A 26,172-nucleotide genomic window follows, 5' to 3' on the forward strand; every position below is an offset into this window, starting at 1 on the left:
ATTTTAAACATTTTTTCCCCAGATTTCAATTGCTTTTAGTAAAAGGAGCTTTGAGGTATTTAAACCAATATCTATTCAGGAATGAAAATGCCTGCAAATCTAATACAGGCATACCTCATTTTACTGTGCTTTGCTTTATTGCACTGTGCAGATACTGCATTTTTTACAGACGGAAGGTTTGTGGCAATGCTGTGTAGAGTGAGTCTATTGGTGTCATTTGTCCAATAACATGTGCTCATTCTGTGTCTCTGTGTCAGCCTTTTTAAGCAATAAAGTAATTTTTAATTAATTTATGTACATGGTTATTTTTAGACACAATGCTATCGCACACTTAACAGACTAAAGAATAGTAAATACAAGTCTTATACGCACTGGGAAACCAAAAAATTCAGGTGACTCCCTTTATTGTGACATTGCTTTATTGTGATGATCTGGAACTTAACCTGCAGTATCTCTAACATATGCCTATATTTGAAATTATATAGACTATTTATCCAAGTTACCAGGATTTTTTTCCTTGATACATAAAATTCTCTTTCTCTGTAAGGTTGCTACAATTACAACATGATCTATAAATTTTCCCTCCTTCTAAGATAATATTTAACATATTTTATCATTTATTTCATGACTCTTACATAACAGTGATCATCAGCCATTGTAAGATGTCAAAGTTATGGCCTTCTATCAGTTCTCAGCCACCAGTAACCTATTAGAGTTAAATGGATCAGGTCATTGATCTAATTTCAGATATGAGTCACTAAAAATATTAAAGGCTATAAATAACAATGCCATTCATATTCACATTGAGAAAGGAGTTAGCAAGCTGATTAGGTATCACTAGCTCTTCTGAAAGGAGACCAGGCAGCGTAGGGGAACCTCCTTCCCCTTCACACCCCAACCTTCACTTGAGGACTGCGAAGGAGGTTGCTGCAATGATGTGGCATTTAGGATCTCTCTCTTTCTCTCTCTCTCTCTCTCTCTCTCTCTCTCTCACACACACACACACACACACACACACATGCACACAGTATGAAGGCAGATGACAAGAGTGATCCAGATCAAAGGAAAAAGTGATTACTAAGATGCCTTTTCCTTCCCTCTCAAAAATAGGCTGCCAAAGGAATGGAATCTTCTTACTATTTTGTAGGTTGTGATAGATTATGCTTAGCATCCAAATCAAATAATACAACATCTTCTCTCAAGAGGTTGCTTCAATGGCCAGAGAAATCAGGGTTCCTATGTCCTCATTTTATTGTAATAGCATCTGCATCAGCTCTACTTTTATTTCATGCCCAGCACAATGAGTCATAGACACCTGCCTGTCAGTTTGCATCCGCTCTTGTGCATTTTTGTTAATAAATGGTGAAGAAGAATACTAGATCATTCCTATTATATATATATATATATATATATATATATATATATATTCAGAGGAGGCATTTCTACTCATTTAACTCCAGGCAGAAATTCATTGTAAGGACGGCCAGTTGAATTCTGGGAGCAGGCAGTATTGCAAGTTGCTGCCATGGTGACATTGAACTTTGCCATAGCTGTTGTCATGCTGAATGAATTTTTTCATGAAGTCTCCTTCTGCATGGCATAGTCCAGAGGTGCACAAGAACCATGCATTGAAGACCTACTGAAAGGAAAGTCTTTCTTTTATCACTGTTGACCACCAAGCACAGCATTATTACCCTCTTAAAATGACTGGTTGATCATTGGTTCTATAAATTGTGACCATTTCTTTTGTATGGTAGAGTCTGTGGTTATAGTGGTGGGTAGGGCATAATTTCAGCCCTACAAATGTGTACAGTCTAGTTCTAATAGAATGAAAAAGGTATAACATTACTGAGAGCCTATTACAGTCTCTTTGTGTATGAGCCAATAAGGTTCTATTTAAAACTCATGGTAACTCAATAAAGTAAATCTCATGACTTAAGATTCAAACCCAGTTTTGTCTGATTGCAAAGCTGATATTTTTTCCACTACATCCATCTGCATTGGTCAGTTTTATATTTTGGTTGCCAGGTTCTAAATGTGGATAAAAAGACATTTTGGTCTTTTATCTTCCTTTCTTCTGAGTCATTTCAAAAGCTTGAAAATGCATACGTGTAACACACATTTGGATATGAAGATCACATATTTGTGTGTGTGTATGTATACACATGCACACATATATGGTAATCATGGAGTCAAGTGAAATTACTTGCATTTAAGGTCATTATTTGAAATTGTTATAGCAAAAGACATAAATGGTAGACTTCTTTAATTTAACTCATAAATTAAGGATATTATATAAAGCTTTTTCTGTCTGTGGATATTATATTTTGGGTGACTATTTGGATCTGTGAGATTGTGGACTCAGTGGCATTGGCAGCTGTAGTGGGCTCTATTTTACTTATTTTACTTGATATATAGTAAGGGAAATAATAGTTTTATGCTTAAATCATCTGCTAACTGACTAAAATGAAGCCAAGTTATCCTATTTATTAAACTAATTGCTAAACCACTAAGCCAAGGCTGTACATAGGTTTCATGTTGTGTGCCAAATTTGATGGGATGGTAGTAGGTGTCTGAAATAGAGAGATTTTAATTTTTTTTCAGAAGAACAAATTTGAGGGCATGCCTTGCTCAGAGGGAGAAAGTATGCTGGAGGATGTCAGGTATTTGCCTTTACTATTCTTGGTAAAATTATAAATAGAAAATACCTGTGAATATGTCTTTTCGAGATCATTAATTATTTAGAAAATCCAAGTTGACCAGATACATCTATACAAATACCATTACTGGCTGGGTGTGGAGGCTCACGCCAGTAATCCCAGCACTTTGGGAGGCTGGGGGATCAAGAGCTCCAAAGATCGAGACCATCCTGGCCAACATGGTGAAACACCATCTCTACTAAAAATACAAAAATTATCTGAGTGTGGTGGCACGCGCCTGTAATCCCAGCTACTCGGGAGGCTGAGGCAGGAGAATCGCTTGAACCTGGGAGTTGGAAGTTGCTGTGAGCCGAGATCGTGCCACTGCCCTCCAGTCTGGCGACAGAGCAAGACTCTGTCTCAAGAAACAAACAAACAAAAAAACACAAAACACAAAAAACAAAAAACAAAAACTATTATTGAGGGAAAAATACCTAAAGCAACAGTGTTATTTCTGAATTGAAATAAAGGAAGATTGAGATAAGAATCTTGTTAATGAATATACCTTTATGGTTGAAAAATCAGATTTTATACTCACTAATGATAATCTTGCAACAAAGTAATAGTTAACGCAAATAAGCATCTTTGTGTCAGAATTCGATAAAAGAATCATCAATATTGGAAACTATTTTATCCTGATATAAGTGCTTTAAATGTTAAAATGTTAAGGTAATAAATTAATTAACAGGTTATTTTCTTTACCAACACATCTCCTTCATGAGATCTCTTGGTATATTAATTATGAGTGTGTTCATTTGCTAAGAACAGAAAATCTGATTTTTTTTTTTTTTGGTGGCTTTAATAAAGAAAAGTTCCTTTTGTTCATACAGTGAGAAGTTGGTAGGTAAGGCTTGTGGGGATTCCCAAGGATCTGGGTAGGCTATTAGTGGTGTCCCTACAGAGGAAATTTTAGTAATCCAGAATTCAGGAAAGATAAGAGATAGAAACAGAGATAATATAATATTAGCAAGGGAGAAAGGGGTGGGGAGAACAGAGAGAATGATGATGATGACAGTGGATATATAGTTTACATATTTTTAAGCTTTTATTAGTAAGTATTACATGCTCTTTTCTAAATGGTAATAAGATTCTAAAATAAACAATATATAACAATTCAAATTATAAAGATTAATATTTATCAAGAGGGACTGTTGCAGAGTAGAGAGAATCTGGGGCTTCTTTCTCTATGAAATTCAAAATAACACTGGTAGCACTCACCGGTTTTTAAAGATGGTGTACAGATGGAATAGAAACCCTTGCCAATTCAAAGAAAGAGAGCAGACCAAGTGTGTAAACCTTCACTGAGAGCAAATCAGTGCTAAAGAGGTAAACATGTAAAATGACACTTGCCCCCAAATTTCATATATATCTTAATTAGGCCATTGCTTTTTTGATGTGCCAGAAACAGTGGATTCAGTCTGGTTGTCCAGGAGGATTTGAAAGGTATAACTGAACTTCATTTCTGCAATGCTTTTTACTAATCTCTCAGAGTTGATTTAATAATAGGAAGCCAACATATTAATTTTTCTGAAAGCTTGTTTGTTTGGATGCCCTTGAAAAAAGCAAATGGATGAATCAAGAAATTAGTTTCATTAGCCAGTATTAAAATTCTGCTATCTCATTGAATTATTTCGTTGGCTGTTCAAGTTGATTTCACTAATGGAGAGACTGGCTAGAAAAACATGTAGAAAAACACAATGTACTGATATAATTCAGTAATTTCCTCTAAAGCTCCTTGGAGAAATGAATATCTGAAAATGGAATTTTTATCTAACATTTTAAAAATAGCACTTGAATAACTTAGAATAGGGACTTATCAATGAATTATTCGCCTAATGTATATTTTACAGAAATAGGCAGGGGTGGCATTCTGAAAGAATCTTCCTGTCTTTAGGAACTGGTAACATTTCTTCAGAAAAGTAAAATTAAGTTCCAGGAGGCTCTATAACAGTGTTCAGGTATGTAGGAGGAAGTTCATATTGCCTGGTAAAAAGAAATATAATGTGGAATGAGACCAGGTATTTTACTTACTTATCCATTGCTTTCAGACATATCATTGATTTCTCTTAGCTTTGACCTCATTTTGGGGCAAAAAAAAAAAAACACTAACAAAATCTTTCTAACCTCATCAACTTTGTGAAGGGGGAGACATATACATATGGCATAATTGGGCTGCTGCCTGCAGTTGTGCAAGCTCTCCTGCGAGACTGGCCTCAGGTCTCCATGATTAACCATACTCTAGCTCCACAGGTAAGAGGAATCCCTAAGATTTAGAGCCTTGTGGTCAGCCATTGTCCTAAGCTAGGAAGCGTAGTGTTGGGTGGGGCTTGCGGGACTGAAAGTCTCTTTTAGTACCTTCTATGGTGGGGTAGGAAGTGAGACAGAGAGGGTAGAGGATGGTTAATGGTAATCTAGGCTTGGCTTATGGCACAGGTTGTTTTTGTTTTCTGTTTTTTGTTTAACCAAGCCTCTCTCTGTAATTTTTTTAGAGAAGATCTGTGAAATAGCAGATTAGTTGCCTTAGTTCAGTGGGAAAAACTGAGTTCTATCTGCGCCATCAAAAACAACTGTCTCCAAAGTGAAATTTCAGCTAGTCAATAATTTTGTCTAATACTCAGTTTTTACAGAAAAATTAGCTAGCTGATTGTTTGGGTGACAGCCACCATAAGTTAAGGTACTACTAATGCTATAAAGCAAGGATGTCTCACGTTTTGGCTTCCCTGGGCCACGTGGAAGAAGAACTATCTTGGGCCACACATAAAATACACTAACACTAATGATAGCTGATGAGCCAAAGAAAAAATCACACACAAAAAATCTCATGATGTTTTAGAAAGTTAACAAATTTGTGTTGGGCCACATTAAAAAATGTCCTGGGCCGCATGTAGCCCATGGGCCGTGGGCTAGACAAGCTTGTTATAAAGACAGTTTTATTTGAAGTGTATCTAAAGCCACCTATGTAAAATTCATGCTTACTTACCTGAACAGGAATCTCAATGTTACCTGTGTGTTCTGTTATGAGTTCTCTGCCAGCTATTTGTTCCATTTCCCTTATTTATTGAATTTTAAAATGTCCTCATTCTTCAACCAGCACCCATCTTATCCATCAGGACTCGCTGCCAACTCTGAGTCATCGTGCGTGTCCTCCCTACTTGCCTGCCCTTATGCTGTACACTTTGTATACACAACTATCCTTACCTTCTTTCCTCCAGGCTCAAAGGGTAAGTCCGCCTTTCCCCTCAAGCCTGTCTAGGAACCATCACTCTCCTGCCTATGCAGGATTGGAGAAACTGTGGTTAGAAATCTGTACACATACGTAAACTGATAAGCTGCTCCACTTTAGGCCGAGTTTTTCTCCAGATGAATCAAACCATCTCATCTCCCCTTGAATAGTACTAGGAGACACCTGGAATTAATTGAATGCTCCTTTTTCTAGGCACCAAATTTTTTCGTTGACCTTTATATAACCTTATTTGTGTTATTTTTCATAATACAGAACATTTTCATGTTAGTAACTGAGGTTTTGTTATATTTAATTTAGACGTATCCTAGGGACATGGAAGATAGCTGAGGTTTATTAATCTCATAAAATATTGAATTTCCTCAAAGTTTGGAACTAGAATGTCTACCTTCTCACCTATACCTGCTTTGTAGGCCATCTCATTCACGCTCACCAACTCAGGTACTAAATCTATGTCAAGTGCCCACTAATTTTTATCTCTAGCTCAAAACTCTCTTTTGAACTCCTCCTTACTTACATATACAATGGTTTATTTGACACGTTTTACCATCCAAAAGTGTTTATTGAATGAATAAATGAAAAATTAGTTACATGTTTTTAAATCCCACTCTCAGGGTAAACAAGAAGAGAAACAACGATTATTTTAAGCACATTCTATGTGCCTAAAACTCTAGGCCTTAGCGCCTTTTTGTCTAAAGTTTTGTGTGCATTCTTTACTTTTATTTTGAGGTTTACTATTTCTACAGACTCAAGAATAAGTTTTGCCTAAGAGTTGTCTTCAGCCTTTCGTTGTAGATGGTACGTGCTGCGTTATCCTCTATTAAGCCCTTTCTGTCATGAAGCAAACAAACAAAACTCTTACTGTGAATTTGCATTTGCCCTTCCTCCTGCCGTGCTTCTTCCAGCACTATCTACAGACTTCTTGAATGCCCGTACACCCTCATGGTGTTCTGTGATATTCCAAATGAGGCGCTGACTTAAAGAGAAATGGGCTGGTGCTGATGCTCCCAGGATTGGCTGGTCTGATCATATACTCTATTTCCTGTACAGAAAATGACCCCTGAATGGTGGCATGGTTTGTTGAAACTGTGTTATGGAACCCACTAGGAGACTACACACTATACGATTTGGGTGCTGTCTTGTAAGATGTGTATATACTCTGAGTGAATGATCTGTATAGGATGCAGTGTGGTTTTTCATAGCCTACATAAGGGCTCAAGAACCAAGTGATGAGAGGGAGGGGTGTGCCCATCACTATTTTTCCTAATGAATCAACTGAAAAAAATGTGGTTTCTTTTCCTGTGACTCTAAAAGCTGCTGGTTTAGATATTTTGACATGCTAGACATGAATGCTTCTACACAAAAATGCTTTTCTTGAATTGTTAACTGAAACTGCCACCTTTGGCTCCTTTATCCTAGAGATAAAAATTAGTGGGCAATTCACAAAGAGTTAGTACTTGAGTTGGTGAGTGTGAATGAGGTGGCCTATGGAGCAGGTATAGGTGACAAGAGTAGACATTCTAGTTCTACACCTTGAAGAAATCCTGTATTTAATGAGATTAATAAACCTCTGCTATCTTCCACATCCTTAGGAAACATCTAAATTAAATATAACAAATAAAACCTCGGTTACAAACATGAAAATGTTATACATTTTTGCCTAGGTCATTTTTGGCTCCTATTGCCTTTGGGTGAACAAGTCAAAGTAGGTTATGGTGTTGTCTTTGATAACTGATAGTCGAGAAGCAGGCTGTCAAGGAGAAATTGGGTTGCTATTATACAATGGGGGCAGGGAGGAATTAGTACAGTACTTGCGGTATCTCCCATAATACTCAGAAGCCTCAGAAATGGAAGTTCAGGCCATCTTACCAGATAAAGAACTCTGAAGAGCTGAGGTTATAATAATTTTCAATGGAGACTGGCAGAAATCATAAATGTGGCTAAGGAACTAGTTGTAAAAATGAGTAACATAACCTTATAGTTTCTACCTATTCTTCTCTCCTTCTAGTAATGTATATGTATGTATATATATACACACACACATATATATGTACACATATATATGTGCTAACTTTTACATTTATACTATTTATTAACTTGATTTTCTTGACTTTTCCTTTATGCTATTGTGTTATATATCATGGGTTGGGAATGATTAACTATCCAGTTGAGTCCAGAGGAGAAGACAGAGACAGAATCATGATAAAATCAGAATAATTTACCTCATCCAGAAATTCTAAACTAGATCTGGATGCAGTAAATAATGAGATGCAAACTTTTTCTCTTTGACAAGAGTGAATTTTTAGATCTATCAAGGGGAAATAAATGTATTAACCCAGTAGGTGCAATATCATAAAGTCTGTAATAAGAAGTAGGATGTTGAGCTGCTAATGGGGCAAACTGCAGAGGACATTGTATTTTCTGTTTGCTACTCATTTTATGAGTCCTGAGAGGGGACGGAGACTAATTTCTAGTTATAATTTTAAAAGACTGGATGCTCAATTATCAGGTATATCTGGCAACTAAGAAGCAGGCACCTGGCATGGGTTTGGCCAGTCACACTTGCTTGGCCTGCATTTGAGTCTGGAGATAGAGATGCAAAGAAGCTACAACCAGAGAAGAATACATTTTTGAACCAAGCAGCATCCGATTTTTAGAAGCCACAGTAGCACTCAGGCTTGAGAGGACCTGAAAGTACTGTCCCTTCTGGACTAGATCTGTGCCAAGGTGTGGTGTGGCTGCTGTCCACTTTCTCTTGTTTTCTGTTGTTTAAGCTCGGCTCCCTGGCTTCCATAGTAATTCTGGAAGCTATCTAATATTTTTTCAATAAATTATTTTTCTGCTTCTGTTATCCAGATTCACTTTGTTTCTTCCAACTAAAAAGCTTGAATTATGCACTGAGAACTCCGCAAACAGCACATTAAATCTCCTCTTCTGAGAGAGGAACATTCTAAACCCACAAGCATGTAGGATGCAGGCTGCATTTCCAAAAGAACTCCAGGACCCAACTCACTCGAAAGCCTACAGAAAAGCCTGCTTGGTTGCGCAAAAGAAGTGTCTATATACAGATATTTATCCTCAGCAGTTGAGGAGTGAGGTTAGTCCTGTGGTCGCCTGACTACATGATTCACAGAGACAGCCTCAATTTTCTGAGTCATAGGAAAACCTCAGGTGGGCTATGGAGACCCAGGAAACATTTGTGGTATTTTCATCCTGATGTTGCAATAGGAATATAATCTACAAATCTTGCCTGCTGGCCTCAAAATGCCAAAAAGGCAATAACATAAGCTTTTTTTTTTTTTAAAAAAAAACGAATGAACCAAAGAGGGGGCAAGTAGAAGGAAGTGAGATTCAGAAATATGTTGTTATTTACTCACAACAGTAAAGATGATCAAAGGGTGGGCAGTTTTTTGATCTCTTACAGTGGAAATCAACAAGCATCTTATTATAGAAAAAGGAAGAAAAAGCACATGTCCAAATTAGCAAAAGATGGATGAATCCTTTTCTGAGCAGCTTCTGAGCTCATTAGCTAATCACGGGGTTTGGATAAAAGGGGCAGTTTGAATTATCTAGTTGGTGATTGGAAAAAAGTAGAGCATGGTTATCTGTTTTTTAGTATGAAAAATATGTAAGTGTTGAGAATTTTCATGAGTACGGAAGAACTACTGAAGGTATAACCACAGAAGGAAAATCAGATGAAAAATGGGGTATGTTTATGATTTTAAAAAGATGAATAAAAACAATTTTAGATTGAATTGGACCTAAACGGTGCTGAAGTTCAAGCATCGAAAGTGAATTTTGTAGCAAAGCCAGAGACAGGAAAAGCAAACATTTAAAACAACATATGAAGATATATTGTCAGTTACTATATACAGCTAATTTCACCAAAGGAAGACTGTTTTTGGCTGCTGAAATGCAAAAAAATCACTATTCGAGAAGTGAAAATAAGGGGTCATTACTATGCATGGGCATAATATTTTGTTTTATATAAAATAATAGTTTATAAAATAGCTTATATTTGTCAAGATTAATGTTGTAGTGTGGTTGAGAGAGCAAGGGTTTGAAATTAGTCATGCATGGGTTCAAATTCTGACTTTATCACTGTATTTGTTTGCTAGGGTTACCGTAACAAAGTACTGCAGAATGGGTGGCTTAAACAACAGAAATGTGTTTAATAAAGTACCACAGAGTCAGTGGCTTTAACCGTAGACATTAATTTTCTCACAGTTCTGGAGGTCAGAAGTCTAAGATCCAGATGTAGGTGGGGCTGGTTCCCTCTGAGGGCTGTGAGGGAAGGCTCTCTGTTGGCTTGTGGAGGGGCGTCATCTTCCCTCTGTATGTGTCTGTGTCCAGAGTTCCTCTTCTTTTAAGGATACCAGTCATATTGGATTAGGGTCCATCTTAATGACCTCAATTTAATTACCTCCTTAAAGACCCCATTTTAAAAAATGATTACATTGTGAGGCACTGGGGATTCATACTTCAACATATCATATGAATATTTCATATCATATCATGTCAATAACATATCAATATTTGGGGAGACAGAATTTCAGCCTATAACACTTACTATGTTTTCTTGGGCAAGTCACTTAATTCTGCTGAGATCTCTCCCTCATCATTAATGTAGGGGTAAAATATTGTTGTAAGATGACACGTAAATCATCCACAACTGTGGCTGACACAGAGTAAAAACTAAAAAAAAAACCCAACAAATATTATTGCTGTTTTCATTGTGATAAAGTACAGCGTGAGTTATAGTTCAAAGCACAGAAAAGGAAATATTCACTTTAAAATTGTATTTCTCCAGCATTGTCAGCGAGTCAAGATACATCTCTGTATTCCACAGAACTTGTCCTGATCTTCACCATCAGGGCTGTCTTGGAATAAATGTCACCTGCTCTGGTCTTTCCTGACCCCGGGGCTCATTCATATCTCCTACTCAGTCAAGAAAATAGGCTATAGAAAATAGTCTGATTTCCTGCCCAGAAACTGTTTCAGGTGAAAAAAACAAATGAAAAGGAAGGAAAAGGAGAGAGTTAGAGTATATTACATGTCGTGAAAACCTGCAACCTACTTTTCCAATCACTTTTAAACCAGAGTTCTTTTTACAGCTTTCAGAGCTGAGCCCGTTATAATTGAAGCTCCGCTGAGAGAAGCCAGCAGAGGGCAGCAAAGTGCCAGGCAGTTGGGCCTGCGGCCTGAGGCAACGCTGATCCACAGGTGTAGGGGCCATGTTACTTAGCAGGGAAGCTTCCCTCTAGACCAGTGGTTCTCATTTTGCTGTGGTTCTCATTTTGCTGCATGTCAGAACCTCCAGGAGAACTTTAAAAAACTCCTGATGTCCATGTTTCAGTCCAAAGCAGTTACATCAGAATAGAGAGAAGGAGGTAGAGGTTATATGGAGCGGCTATTGGGGCATGTCTCAGTCCATTAGAAGCCCAAAGAAACTTGGGATTTGGGGAAGGACTTGGATGAAGATAAGTAAAGGGCAGCCAGGCTCTTTATTCAGACTATATCCACCATCCTAGAGAAAAGGCACTTGACATTTTTAAATCGTGACCAAACTGGAAGAGATTTGTAGTACTTTGAAGGTTGCCCTTCAAACGCATTGGAATCGTTGGCGTTGCTAAGTGAGGTGATATTCAACAGGGCTATTTGATGAGATATGACAGATACAAAATGAAAATTTTAGATTAATTTAGTAAGAGTATTAAAAAAGCCAAATATCACCCATCAAATAGGCACACCCATCAAATAGAGGTGAGAAAGAGCAGGAGAAAGACGTACCCGGGAGCCCTATGCGAGAGGCCAGGCCCATCCTGCCCACTGATTGGACCGAGGCACACCTTTGGTGTAGAACTGGCTCTCAGGCAGGGGGAAGGTTGTCTGAAGAAGGTTCAAAAAAGTGCTTATGTGGCTGGAAGTCTAGAAAGAAATGAGCTGATAGACGTTTGCAAAGGATGTTTGTGGAAGCAGAATTTACAGATTGTAGATGATGGAGAAAGAAGAAATTCTGATTCCACTCACTACATCTTCAGCTCTTGAGAAGAGTGAGTATGGACTGGGTGAGTTGAACGTATAGTATATGAAGAAAGATAATTTTGACAATTGAATCTCTTTGTTTGAAGTGTGACTGTTACCTGAGCGGGTGGTTTGAGGTGGAGGCGTTAAGATTCTGCTGGTCAATTCTTTGAAGAAAATAAAATGTACTGTGACCCAAATTATATTGGACATTTTCAAGCCCTGTTGTCCTAGAATTATTTTTATAAATAGTCAATTATGAAATATTGAGAATTGACAGAATACAGATGTGTTTCTTTAAAGTAGTGGTTTTCGAAAGGTACTGTGTATCAGAAAGTCTGTTAGAAGACAAATAGCTGGGCCTCCACCATCTCTGATTCAGTGGGGCTTGAGAATGTGGGTTTTTCTAGGTTCCCAAATGATTCCAATGTTGCTGGTCTGGGGACTAATCTTTGAGAACCATGGCTTTAAGAAAAACATTCTTATTTTTGAAAGAGGCGAATTAATGACTGTGGAGGTGCATGGGGAATGTACACCTCGCTGCTTAGCTAAGTGATTTCAGCTTTGTTCATTGGAATCACCTGGGTAGCATTACAACGCCCATTGCCCAACTTCCACTCCCAGAGTCTGTTGTAACTGAGTCGGCAAGTGGCCTGGGTATCAGGATTTAAAAATCTGTGAGTGATTCAAATACGCAGCCAGGGTTGGTAACTATTAGCTAGCTCGCCAACATTCTGGTTCTTGTTGGTCTTTTCTTATGTCTCGGGATAGCCTCAGGAGTTAGGAAGTCAAGATGATGAGTAATCTCAGCTGACATTCGTTGAAAGCTTTTTTTTTTTTTTTTTTTTTTTTTTGAGACGGAGTCTCGCTGTGTCGCCCAGGCTGGAGTGCAGTGGCGCGATCTCGGCTCACTGCAAGCTCCGCCTCCCGGGTTCACGCCATTCTCCCGCCTCAGCCTCCGAGTAGCTGGGACTACAGGCGCCCGCCACCACGCCCGGCTAGTTTTTTGTATTTTTAGTAGAGACGGGGTTTCACCATGTTAGCCAGGATGGTCTCGATCTCCTGACCTCGTGATCCACCCGCCTCGGCCTCCCAAAGTGCTGGGATTACAGGCTTGAGCCACCGCGCCCGGCCCGTTGAAAGCTTTTTATGGGTCAGCACAGTTTGAATCACTTCATGTGGATGATCTCATTTAAACTTCACAGTGAGAGATGTAATATGTATTACCGCTACAGGCATGGTGACTATGGCCTATGGCTCAACAACAAGGTATGAGAGACTTGGTGAAAGCATGAAAGGAGGCTGGGTGCAGTGGCTCACGCCTATAATCCCAGCACTTTGGGAGGCCAAGGTGGGTGGATCACCCGAGGTCTGGACTTCGAGACCAGCTGATCAACATGGTGAAACCCCATCTCTACTAAAAAAAAAAAAAATAATACAAAAAGTTAGCTGGGCATGGTGGTGCATGCCTGTAATCCCAGCTACTTGGGAGGCTGAGGTAGGGGAATGGTTTGAACCCAGGAGACGAAAGTTGCAGTGAGCTGAGATTATGCCATTGCACTCCAGCCTGGGCAAAAAGAGCAAAACTCTATCTCACAGAAAAAAAAAAAAAAAAAGAAAAAGATGAAAAAGAAAATATGAAAGGAAAACCACAAAATTGACATTATTAATCAATTTTACAACAAAATGATAAAATCCCTTAAATATTTTAAAAACAATTGCCTGTATTTAATAAGGAATGTATGTCCTTTTGAAAATGTGCTTGCTATTTTGTAAAGTAAGACTATCAAAGTGCCTATGAAAGTTTTATCATTGCCCTGCTCACGATGATTTTACTTAATAGAAATTATGGTTAACCCTACTTTGTAGATGAGAAAATTGAGGCACAGAGGATTTAAGTAATTTGCTTTAAGCCATACAGCTAAGTAAGGGATAAAAAAAGAATTCAGACTTTGAGATTCTAACTTTGTGAGTCAAAGTAAAGTCATGTAATGTAACATATAATGTAATGCATTCCTCATATACACATATGCAGACACACATAGGCCTTTTCAAAAAATTACCTAGGGAAATTATAAAGGAATTGCAATTTGGGGCTGTTGTAAATGCTTTCAGAGAATCTATAGATCACTAAGCTCTTTGACCTGCAGTTTAACAGGGCAGGGCCACTGAGTGCAGCTATTCAGGAGGTTCAAGGCATAACTGGCAGCTGCTCTGTTTGCAAAGATGGTATGACAATGGCACCCTGGAGTTGGGCAATGTGGCAGCTCTGTATCAAGGCCATTAACTCTGGAATCTAAAGAGCAGTACAAATCTTGTTAAATATTGCCTAAAAGGAAGACAAAGTTAGAAAAGTATTCAGAGGACACTCTTTTTTTTTTTTTTAATTATAAGCTCTTGAATATTATGCAGTAATTGATGTACTAAAAAGAAAAAAACTGCCGCCCAGAGAGCTTAGGTCATGTGACTTGCTCCCAGTCCTGCTGCCAGTGAATGGCAGGACCAAGACCACAAGGCCGACCCTGGAGGCCCTGGGACTCGTAGGTATGATGGCTTCTGGCATTTTCTATGGCTGAATTTCAGTTAAGAGATGTGTCAAGTTTCCACTACAGAGGTTTTTGCAAAATGTCCTGAACTCCTGACTTAATTTCAGAGGCTTTATATGTCCTCACAATAGCTGGAGAGGAGGAAATATTAAGCTGACAGCTTAGTAGACAAATATTTATTTTAAAAAATGTCACCCTCTGTCACGCGAGCGGAGCATCTTGTCACACTTGGAATTCTTTTTCCTCTCCTGCCATCTGGTGGTACTTCTGAGCCACATTTTCATTCAATTGTGTCGGATCCTGATAGTCATTTCTACGAAATTTGTTTTGCTTTCAAGGTCATTACTGCTCAGATCATTATCACATTCTTAGGAAACTTGGTATTTTTTATTGAATATTCAGGACAAAACAACGGTTTGTGATTCTTTTTATATACCAGAGTATTTCATTTCTGCTAAATGTTTGTTTCTAAAATGTGTAGTATGTGACATTGTTAAAAACATGACCGTGAATACATATTAATTTACATTTTATATATAATGGGAAACCAAGATGTAATTTTATTAAATTGGATATTTACTTAAACATATGAGTCATTGGTTGCTGTGGTATCAGGTATCGAAAGAAAAAAATGCTATTTAAAAATTTCTTTTTGAAATGACCACTTGACTGTGGCTGTTATTGCTGATTTTCTTGTATCATCGAGTATTTGCACACATTACACTTGTAATTGACAGAAATCAGTTTCATTATCACTGCTAACAATTATTTCTTAGATCCATTTCTAGAATGATCCTCAACTTCTCTGCCCATCCACTAGTCATGGTGATTTTCTATACAACTACAGTTTCTCTACAGAAATAAGCCTGGCAAGTGCTGGTCCACTCCTTCAGTTGGCACCTTCTCTGTGACTTGATCTATGGGACCTCTGCGTTAGGGATCTGACTTTGACGGGAGGTCGGGGGTTGGGTGGATGATCTCACTTTCTTTTTAATCTCCAGTCTCGCAAATGTTTTCCTCTAGAACCCAGGTCAATTCTACTGTTTTAGTGTGTTTTCTGCTGCTATAACAGAGTACCTGTGACTGGGTAATTTATAAAGAACAGAGGTTTATGACAATGCTGGAGGCTGGCAAGTTCAAGGTCAAGGAGCCCCCACCTGTGAGGGCCCTCATGCTGCGTCATCCTACGGCAGAAGTGAAAGAGCAACAGACAGTGCAAGAGGAGGGAAGAGGCCCCAATTCATCCTTTTATCAGGAGACCACTTCCGCTGTAGCTAACCTACTCCCACCATAAAAGCAGTACTTCATTAAGGAGGGCTTTGCCCTCTTAAGGATTTCACCTCTTAACCTTGCTGCATTGGGGATTAAGTTTCCAACAAATGAGTTTGGATGGGTACATTCAAACCATAGCACCTACCAAGCTGTGAAGAAAAAGTCTGTTATATAAAAATCAAACACAAAATTATAAATAATGAATAAAAGGCTGAAAGAGACTCCAAATAATCATAGCCACATCTTCAAGTCAAACTAACAGTTTAAAAAATGGAGAACAGAAAAATAAAATGCAAGCTTCAGAAGCGTTAACTGAATATTTTTATTTATCCAAAGTCAACCTGTAATTAGTGTTTGTTCTCAACACACAATGATAACCAGTACACAAAAGATGACTGAACAGGATTTGTTGATTAAAGGATACAATGAATACTAAATGCTTCAAAATTAGTTTGAAAAGTGTTAGTTGAAAAAAAATAATATTCAAATTGTTAGTCAAAAATTCATTGAAATGCTTGAAAATTATTAGTCTGCTGAAAGGTAACAACATAATTTGTTGATTAAAGAGAAAATAAATACTAAATGCTTGCAAATTATTAGTTTTACCTTATAGGTACTACTTTTACCTATTGTGAATTTCCAGCTCACTTTCCCAGTCCTATTTGTATGATGCTTATGTATGGGATAAACAAAAAAAGCATCCTGAAATCTGTCATGAAACTGGATTAATTAATTGCTACCAGCGTGCTCCTTCTGTTAATATACAATGTATTTCTGTAATGTCCTATTCCACAGTTTTTAGCATCTTAACCTAAAGATGTTTCTTTATCCTGAGAGCCAGGTTACTGTTTTCTTGTTGTAATTTATTTTTATAACTAGAAAACACTAAAAAATTTTTTACCATATGAGAATCAATTAAATGACGGAGAAAGATCTTGATTTACCGAAGATAAGAGCTAGCAAAAGAGATGAAGTCCCAGGTTCCTGGCCTCTATGTACAGTGTACTGCCCTGCACAATTGTAAAGAAATTCCAGGCATGATCAACAATGTAAATTTCATCATTTACATGAAAATGAAGTCAATACTCTAGAATAATACTTCAAAAGTTGGTCAGTTTTCCCATGCAGTCCCTTGAATGGGGACATTTTGCTGTGATTAATAAATTGGGTCAGTAATACAACGGCATTAGAAAGTTAGGAAGACGGCCAAACACTAGTCAACATGAATTTTCCTCTATGAGATTGTCTTAGTTCGCTCTGGCTGTTATAACAAAATGCCACAGACTCGGTGGCTTATAAACAACAGAAATTGATTTCTCACAGTTCTGGAGGTTGGGAAGAAGTCCAAGATGAAGAAGTTGGCAGACTTGGTGACTGGTGAGGGCCCACTTCTTGGGTCATAGATGACTGTCTTTTCACTGTGTCCTCACATGGTACACAAGGCAAGGGACCTCTCTCCAGCCTACTTTGTAAGGGCACTAGCCTCATTCTGAGGACTCTGCACTCATGATGTATTACTTCCCAAAGGCCCCATCTCCTCATACTATCATCTTGGAAGTTAGGATTTCAGCATATGAATTTAGGGGGCATAAACATTCAATCTATAGCAGAGGGTGATTTGATGTCTTTGTCTACACACTGCTAGATTCAGAAATCTCCAGCTACCTACCTGATTAATTCCCAAGGCATTGCAGCTCCTGGATTGTGTGGAGGTCTCCAGGCTGGGGCATAGGTTGGGTGGAGCATCCTGGAGCCACAGGACAGGGAACATGCAGGACTCCAGGAGCCCAGAGTGGACCAGGGGTCCTGCAGATAATTGGTATTGTACATATAGTATTTTTAGCTTTGCTTTTTACAATTGCCTTTTCGTCTTGTGGCCAGAACAATTTTAAGTAAGAATTTTCCAAGTTCCTAGGCTGTGGACTGAGATCAGGGACAGTGTGATGCTGTGACTCACTCTTTCCCCAAAACTTACTGTGGTTTTGGTTTCCACAAGTAGTTTTGCTACCACATTCAGAAATTATGTTTTTAAAAGTGAAACATTAAATCACTTGCCCACTTTCTCATAAGCTTGTTGTTTATCAACAGATAACTTTGGCTTTGAGATGTGAAATCCATGTACTTGAATGTATACAGTAATCCTTAACAATGCATATAGCTCAGTCAAATACATTTGCTCATAAACACTTCTGGCACTTCAATAAGCACTGAACTAGAGTTAGGTATATTCTCCGAGTATGTAGCTAAAAACACTCATATAAAACCCCCTCTAGTTACTCAAGTTTAGGTCTATGTACAATATAGCTTTTGTTCAGCAGTTTTATTTTCATCTGAATGTGGAAAGACTTTCAGCAACTGTTCTTTATGTGCCTGCATGCCACGTAATGTTGAAAACCAGCATTTTATTGACACGTAAAAGCCTTTCTAGTCAAACGAGTAGGCATAGCTATCTATTTTTCCTCTTAATACGAATATGAATCTTGTGTTTCCTAGTTCAGGTATTTGGAAACCTTAGAGGAGGTGGGTTACCATGTACTTTCTAGAAAATGCACCTAGCTTGATTTTGCAGCTTATGTCCTCTGCAGAACTCTGCATTTAAGGCAGGATTACATTCATTCCCACTCCACCCTTAAACCAAAGTCATCGTCTGCTTATGGATGTTTGGGTTTTATTGCCATAGATCTAGAAACTCAAAAAACTTTGGTAGCCAGGTGCCATGTAAGATGTATAACTACGCACTTTGGGAGGCCGAGGCGGGCGGATCACGAGGTCAGGAGATCGAGACCATCCTGGCTAACACGGTGAAACCCCGTCTCTACTAAAAATACAAAAAACTAGCCGGGCGTGGTGGCGGGCGCCTGTAGTCCCAGCTACTCGGAGGCTGAGGCAGGAGAATGGCCTGAACCTGGGAGGCGGAGCTTGCAGTGAGCCGAGATCGCGCCACTGCACTCCAGCCTGGGTGACACAGCGCGAGACTCCGTCTCAAAAAAAAAAAAAAAAAGATGTATAACTACACTGACACCACCATGCTGGAGAGGACACGTGTAGCCACTCGAGTTGACTGCCCAGCTTCGTACCCAGACAACAGCCAGCACAGACTCCCAGCCATGTGAGTGAAGCATTGCCCATGGCCAGCTCAGCTGAGCCTAAATGACTGCAGCTGCTGCAGATAACCAACTGCAATCGTGAAAGAAATCCCAAGCAAGAGCTGCCCTCCTCAGCATTTTGCCCAGAGAGAATCTGGGAGGGTTACTAGACAGGATTACTGCTTAAAAGGTTGGTGAAGGATCCAGGGAGGGCTAATGCTGGCAGTAAGAATATTTGTATCTTATAAGCCCATAATAATCTCAAACATAACTCCTAAGCTTCTACCTTTCAAAACGAAATCAGTGGGACCGTATTTTTGCATTTCCACATAAGCTCTATCAAACTGTCTGTTACCCTTTTGTGACTTTGGCTTTCCTTTCAGGTTTCACTCCAGCTAAATGGTCTCATGAATGTTTGTGAGAGTGATGTTTACCCCCTCTGACCCTGTACAACATTAGGGCTGACTTAAAGTCACCCTGTCTAAAGTCTCTCACCGTTATTTTTTTTTTAGTCTTAGAAATCTTTTTCCCTCACAGCACTGATTTCAATTTTGTAAGAACTATAATTTAAAAATTTCTGTGATTTTATAATGAATGTTTTGTAATTACTATTGTTTAGATACGTAAGGGCTGTCTCCTCCACTGGAATGTGAGCTCTTTGAGGAGGGCAGGGAGGATCTGCTATCCTTTTTTGCTGCTGATTCACCAGCGCCAAGCATAGCTCTATGCATACATAGTATTCTCAATAAAAGCTTGTCAGCTAAATACTGGTAATGTAGTGTCAAGGCCATCACCACACTATTCTTGTGGCTGAAATAATTGTAAATGTTATTGCTGCAGAAATTATGGCTATAATATGGGAGCTGGATTACCAGAATTATTTAATTGGTAATATTTACATAAACAGAGACAAAGATGGCCATAGGCAAGTTCATTAAGAAGATAAAGCTTGGCTGTGGTGATCTGCATTGTCATATTTCTTCTTTCTCATTTCTAGACACACTAGGAATATCTGAATGTTAATAAGATGTCTTAGTTCATTTAGGTTGCTATAACAAAATACCATAGACTAAGTGGCTTATAAACAACAGAAATTGATTTCTTACGGTTCTGGAGGCTAGGAAGTCCAAGATCAAAGTACTGGCAGATTCACTGTCTGTGAGGGCCTGCTTCCTAGGCTAGGGGTCCCCAACTCCCAAACCACAGACTGATAGCAGTCTATGGCCTGTTAGGAACTGGGCTTCAAAGCCAGAGGTGATTGGCAGACGAGCAAGTAAAGCAAGCAAAGCATCATCGGTATTTATAGCCACCCCCACATCGTTTGCATTACAGCCTAAGCTCTGCCTCCTGTCAGATCAGCAGCAGCATTAGATTCTCATAGGAGTGCAAAGCCCTATTGTGAATTGCACATGCGAGAGATCTAGGTTGTGCACTCCTTAAGAGAATCTAATTCCTGATGATCTGTTACTGTCTCCCATCACCCCAAATGGGGTTCCCACTGATGTTACATTATGTTAAGTTGTATAATTATTTCATTATATGTTACAATGTAATAATAATAGGAATAAAGAGCACAGTAAAGGTAATGCTCTTGAGTTATCCTGAAATCATCCCCCCACCCAGGTCTGTGGAAAAATTGTCATCCACAAAACTAGCCTCTGGTACCAAAAAGGTTGGGGACTGCTCTCTTAGACCACTGTCTTTTTGCTATAACTTCACGTGGTGAGAAGGGATAAGGAATCTCTCTGGGGCTTCTTATATAAGGGCAGTACATAATCCCATTCATGAGGGCTCTATCCTCATGATCTAAGGTATCTTCCAAAGGTCCCACCTCCTAATACCATCACCTTGGGGGTTAGGATTTTCACACATGACTTTTGGGCAGACACAAACATTCAGACTATAGCATAAGAACAACTTTTTTTGAAAAATCATTTAAAATCCCAAGGAATTAATTGGTTTTGCATATTATATTTAGGATATCATAATGGGAAGGGAGTGAGCAAGAGCAAGGGGCTGGGATGAACAATTTTAGGTGGTGAAACTTTCTAGCACCCCTCAAATCACACCACATTAGATACTTATACTTGCTTCTCTTCTAGTCTATATGATTATCCTTAGCTAGTGGTTTTGGTTTCAAAGGGAGGGATGTTAAGAAGTGGTTTGGGCAAGTATGTCTGACTGACCCTGTTTTTTTGAACTTTGGAAACACCCCCCAATTTATAGGAAGTGGAAACAATGTCATCTCAGCTGATTCCAGCAAAGTAGAATTATGAAGTGAAGAGAACATGAGAACAGATAGACCTGGAGATCAAATCTCCCCTGTGGCACCCAGCAAATTGTTGACTTCATTTAGCCATTTTATGGCTTATTTTTTTTCACCTGTAAATTGGAGATGATAATTGTGAAGTTTCAAATAAATCACGTATGTGAAATGCTACCCATAGTATTAACATATACCAATTACCTGATGAATAATTCAGGAAGTCGTAACATTCTATGATTCTGTAATTGTTATGAATCAAATATAAGTATTTATGCAAATTTTTACATGGAGCTTCTTTCCCCCGAATTAGTAAACTGTAGATAGCATGATTCACAAGAACAGATGAAATCTCACTTTATTCTTTTCACTTTGTACTTCCTTTCAAAGTACAATTTATTACACTATAAAAGTGCGTAGATCTTAAGTTTATAGCTTGGTGGGGTTTTTTCAAATGTATACGCTCATGCGACCACCACCTATATAAAAATACAGAACATTTCCCGTCCCATAGATGGCCTCATGGCCTCCCTCAGTCAATACTTTCCTCCAGAAGTAACCACTAATGTAAACTCTATCTCCATCAAATAATTATATCAGACTTTGTATTTCATATGAACAGAAAATACTGTGTATTCTATTTTGTATTTAGCCCAATATGTCTATGAGATTTATCCATATTTTTACGTGAGTAATAACATCATTTTAAAGATCAATCCTGGACTTGTCAAGAAAGAGTTATTTCCAGAAATAAAGATATCTCCTCACCCCCAAGAAACTATCCATTTTTTTCTCTAACATAGTCTAGATGGATTCACTTTTCTTTATACTCCGTTCTGAGGAATCTCTTCTGTTTGTTGTATCTGTGATCTACCCCTCTCCATTTGTGCTGTTTGAAGGTCCTGCTCATCTAATTACATAAACCTCAGGCTGACTCCATTTTGTAGTTCTATCAGATAAATAGTGATGCTTTCTATTTTATCAGTCAAGCACAAAAGAGCACAGAGAACTGAAATTTTCACTAGTCCCCTGACAACAGCTTCCTGATATCCCAAAGGGGAAAGTGATTCATTTTTTTCCGCATTGCTGGATTCATCATTCAGTTTGATTTCTTTAGGGAGCAGAGTGTTGACTGCCCCTCAGGGTCAGGTTTTGGAGTATTTTTACTTTAATTGCTATAGACAAAGAGGAGGAAGTGAGAAAGCCTAAAATACAGGAGTAATAAATTTAACTGCTCCATAATATGGCTAACACAGCTCTTTTATTATATTACAGAACTGGCACAAATTGGACTCTACTTCATTCTGTGAATATTGGGTTATCAGGGCTTGATGTCATTAAACATTCAAATGATGACTAGTTGTTCTTGTTTTATTCCTAGGCTAAGCAAGAATTTATTGATTATAGATTGGAAACTCATGAGTTTTACCTTGTCAAATATATAGAGATCATTGCAAATTAATTAATTGATATGATGATTGCATATATCAGCCTTTGTGAACCTCATCAAGTTCAGTTAGTATCCTTGGTCAGAACAACTTTGCTAGGCTGAGGGTCTGTCACCAAGACGAGGGTGTACAGTTAACTTTCCCTAGGCAATAACCTTTTGAGGATGCTGTGTTGCACTGTCCAGATTGCTCCATCGGGACTGAAGGATTCATTCACCCTGCTGTTGGGGAGGTTGTCAGCTGTTACTCATCTCCAGAATTGCCACTGCTAATGATAGTCATCTTGCCCCCCAAATCATCCCCTTTCCCAGGTCAGCCTACTTCCAGTGACTGGTCAGTGTAAGGGAACAGAGGCCTTGTTCCCTTTTCTTAACTGGGGCAACTCCCAAGGACCGTCCAGTGCCAGAGCTTCCCCCTGGGTCAGCTGAGGCCTTTGCTAAGACTGCATCTCACTCCCTCTTCTTCTGTGCAGTCATGCTTCTTTCTCCTCCTTTCCTCAGGTGTTGATCTTAAGGACACTTTCTAGTAAATGTCTTGCATGCCATATCAGAATCTGTTAATGAACTTAGTTTTGTTCCCCCAGATTCATACGTTGATGCCCTAGTCCCCAAGGGGAGTGTATTTGGAGATAAAACTTTTAGAAGGTAATTAAGGTTAAGTGAGTTCATGAGAGTAGGCCCCTGATCCAATATGATTGGTGGCCTTAAAAGAAGAGAAAGGGAGAGATCTCTCTTTCCACATACATAGGCACCCAGGGAAAAGCCATGTGGGGACACAGCCAGAAGACAGCCATCTGCAAGTCAGGAAGACAGCCCCCACCAGAACCAACCAGGCTGTCACCCTGTCACACCGTGGACTTCCAGCCTTCAGTATCATGAGACAATACATTTCTGTCATTTAAGCCCCCAGTCTGTGACGCTTTGTCGTGGCAGCCTGAGCTAATGAATATACCCGCTGTTTGATTTTATCCCTTCTTCAAACTTCAAGAGCAATCAAAGATCCAAGCATAGTACTTTCTATTCTCAGAACTCTTGTTCTTCTTAGGTAAACTATTTGTGGAAGTTCAATATAAATGAAATTCACAAATGATAAGTGTGGATCTCAATACTTTTTTTTTTTTTTTTTGCAGTTTAAGCAAGGGTACGGCTTCCTTTTTTTATTATTATGCTTTATTATACTTTAAGTTCTGGGATACACGTGTAGATCATGCAGGTTTGTTGCATAGGTATACATGTGCCATGTTGGTTTGCTGCACCCATCAATTCATCATCTACATTAGGCATTTCTCCTAAGGCTATCCCTCTCCTTACCCCTACCTCTCCGACAGGCCCTGGTGTGTGATGTTCTCCTCCCTGTGCCCATATGTTCTCATTGTTCACCTCCCACTTATGAGTGAGAACATGTGGTGTTTGGTTTTCTGTTCCTGTGTTAGTTTGCTGAGAATGATGGCTTCCAGCTTCATCCAGGTCCCTGGAAAGGACATGAATTCATTCTTTTTCATGGCTGCATAAAATTCCATGGTGTATATGTGTTACATTTTCTTTATCCAGTTTATCACTGATGGGCATTCGGGTTGGTTTCAAGTCTTAGCTGTTGTGAATAGTGCTGCAATAACATACATGTGCATGTGTCTTTATAGTAGAATGATTTACAATCCTTTGGGTATATACCCAGTTGTGGGATTGCTGGGTCAAATGGTATTTCTGGTTCTAGATCCTTAAGGAATTTCTACACTGTCTTCCATAATGGTTGAACTAATTTACACTCCCACCAGCAGTGTAAAAGCATTCCTGTTTCTCCACATCCTCTCCAGCATCTGTTGTTTCCTGACATTTTAATGATCGCCATTCTAATTGGTGTGACATGATATCTTATGGTTTTGATTTGCATTTCTCTAATCAACAGTGATGATAAGCTTTTTTTATATATGTTTGTTGGCCACATAAATGTCTTCTTTTGAGAAGTGTCTGTTATATCCTTTGCGCACTTTTCGATGGGATTGTTTGGTTTTTTTTCTTGTAAATTTGTTTAAGTTCCTTGTAGAGTCTGGATATTAGTCAAATGGATAGATGGCAAAAATTTTCTCCCTTTCTGTAGGTTGCCTGTTCACTCTGATGATAGTTTCTTTGGCTGTGCAGAAGCTATTTATTTTAATTAGATGCCATTTGTCAATTTTGGCTTTTGTTGTCATTGCTTTTGGTGTTTTAGTCATGAAGTCTTTGTCCATGCCTATTTCCTGAATGGTATTGCCTAGGTTTTCTTCTAGGGTTTTTGTAGTTTTAGGTCTAATATTTAAGTATTTAATTCATCTTGAGTTAAATTTTGTATAAGGCATAAGGAAGGGGTCCAGTTTCAGTTTTCTGCATATGGTTAGTCAGTTTTCCCAACACCATTTATTTAATAGGGAATACTTTCTCCATTGCATGTTTTTGTCAGGTTTGTCAAAGATTACATGGTTGCAGATGTGTGGTGTTATTTCTGAGTCCTCTGTTCTGTTCCATTGGTCTATATATATGTTTTGGTACCAGGATCATGCTGTTTTGGTTACTGTAGCCTCGTAGTATAGTTTGAAGTCAGGTAGCATGATACCTCCAGCTTTGTTCTTTGTGTTTAGGATAGTCTTGGCTATACAGGCTCTTTTTTCGTTCCGTATGAAATTTAAAGTAGTTTTTTCTAATTCTGTGAAGAAAGTCGATGGTAGCTGGATGGGATTAGCATTGAATCTACACGTTACTTTGAGCAGTATGGCCATTTTCACAAAATCGATTTTTCCTATCCATGAGCATGGAATGTTTTTCCATTTGTTTGTGTCCTCTCTTATTTCCTTAAGCAGTGGTTTGTAGATCTCCTTGAAGACGTCCTTCACATCCCTTGTAAGTTGTATTCCTAGCTATTTTATTCTCTTTGTAGCAATTGTGAATGGGAGTTCCCTCATGATTTGGCTGTTTGTCTATTATTGGTGTATAGGAATTCTTGTGATTTTTGCACATTGATTTTGTATCCTGAGAGTTTGTTGAAGTTGCTTATCAGCTTAAGGGGTTTTTGGGCTGAGATGATGGGGTTTTCTAAATATACAATCATGTCATCTACAAATAGAGACAATTTGACTTCATCTCTTCCCAATTGAATATGCTTTATTTCTCTCTCTTGCCTGATTGCCCTGGTCAGAACTTCCAATACTATGTTGAATAGGAATGATGAGAGAGGGCATCCTTGTCTTGTGCCGGTTTTGAAAGGGAATGCTTCCAGCTTTTGCCTATTCAGTATGATATTGGCTGTGGGTTTGTCATAAATAGGTCTTATTGTTTTGAGATACGTTCCATCAATACGTAGTTTATTGAGTGTTTTTGGCATGAAGGGGTGTAGAATTTTATTGAAAACCTTTTCTGCATCTATTGAGATAGTCATATGGTTTTTGTCATTGGTTCTGTTTATGTGATGGATTACATTTATTGATTTGTGTATGTTGGACCTGCCTTGCATTTCAAGGATGAAGCTGACTTGATCATGGTAGATAAGCTTTTTGATGTGCTGCTGGATTTGGTTTGCCATTGAGGATTTTTTCTTTTGTTTGTTTTTTTGAGACAGAGCTT

This window comes from Theropithecus gelada, chromosome 2 (genome assembly GCF_003255815.1).
Source record: "Theropithecus gelada isolate Dixy chromosome 2, Tgel_1.0, whole genome shotgun sequence".
NCBI lineage: Eukaryota > Metazoa > Chordata > Mammalia > Primates > Cercopithecidae > Theropithecus > Theropithecus gelada.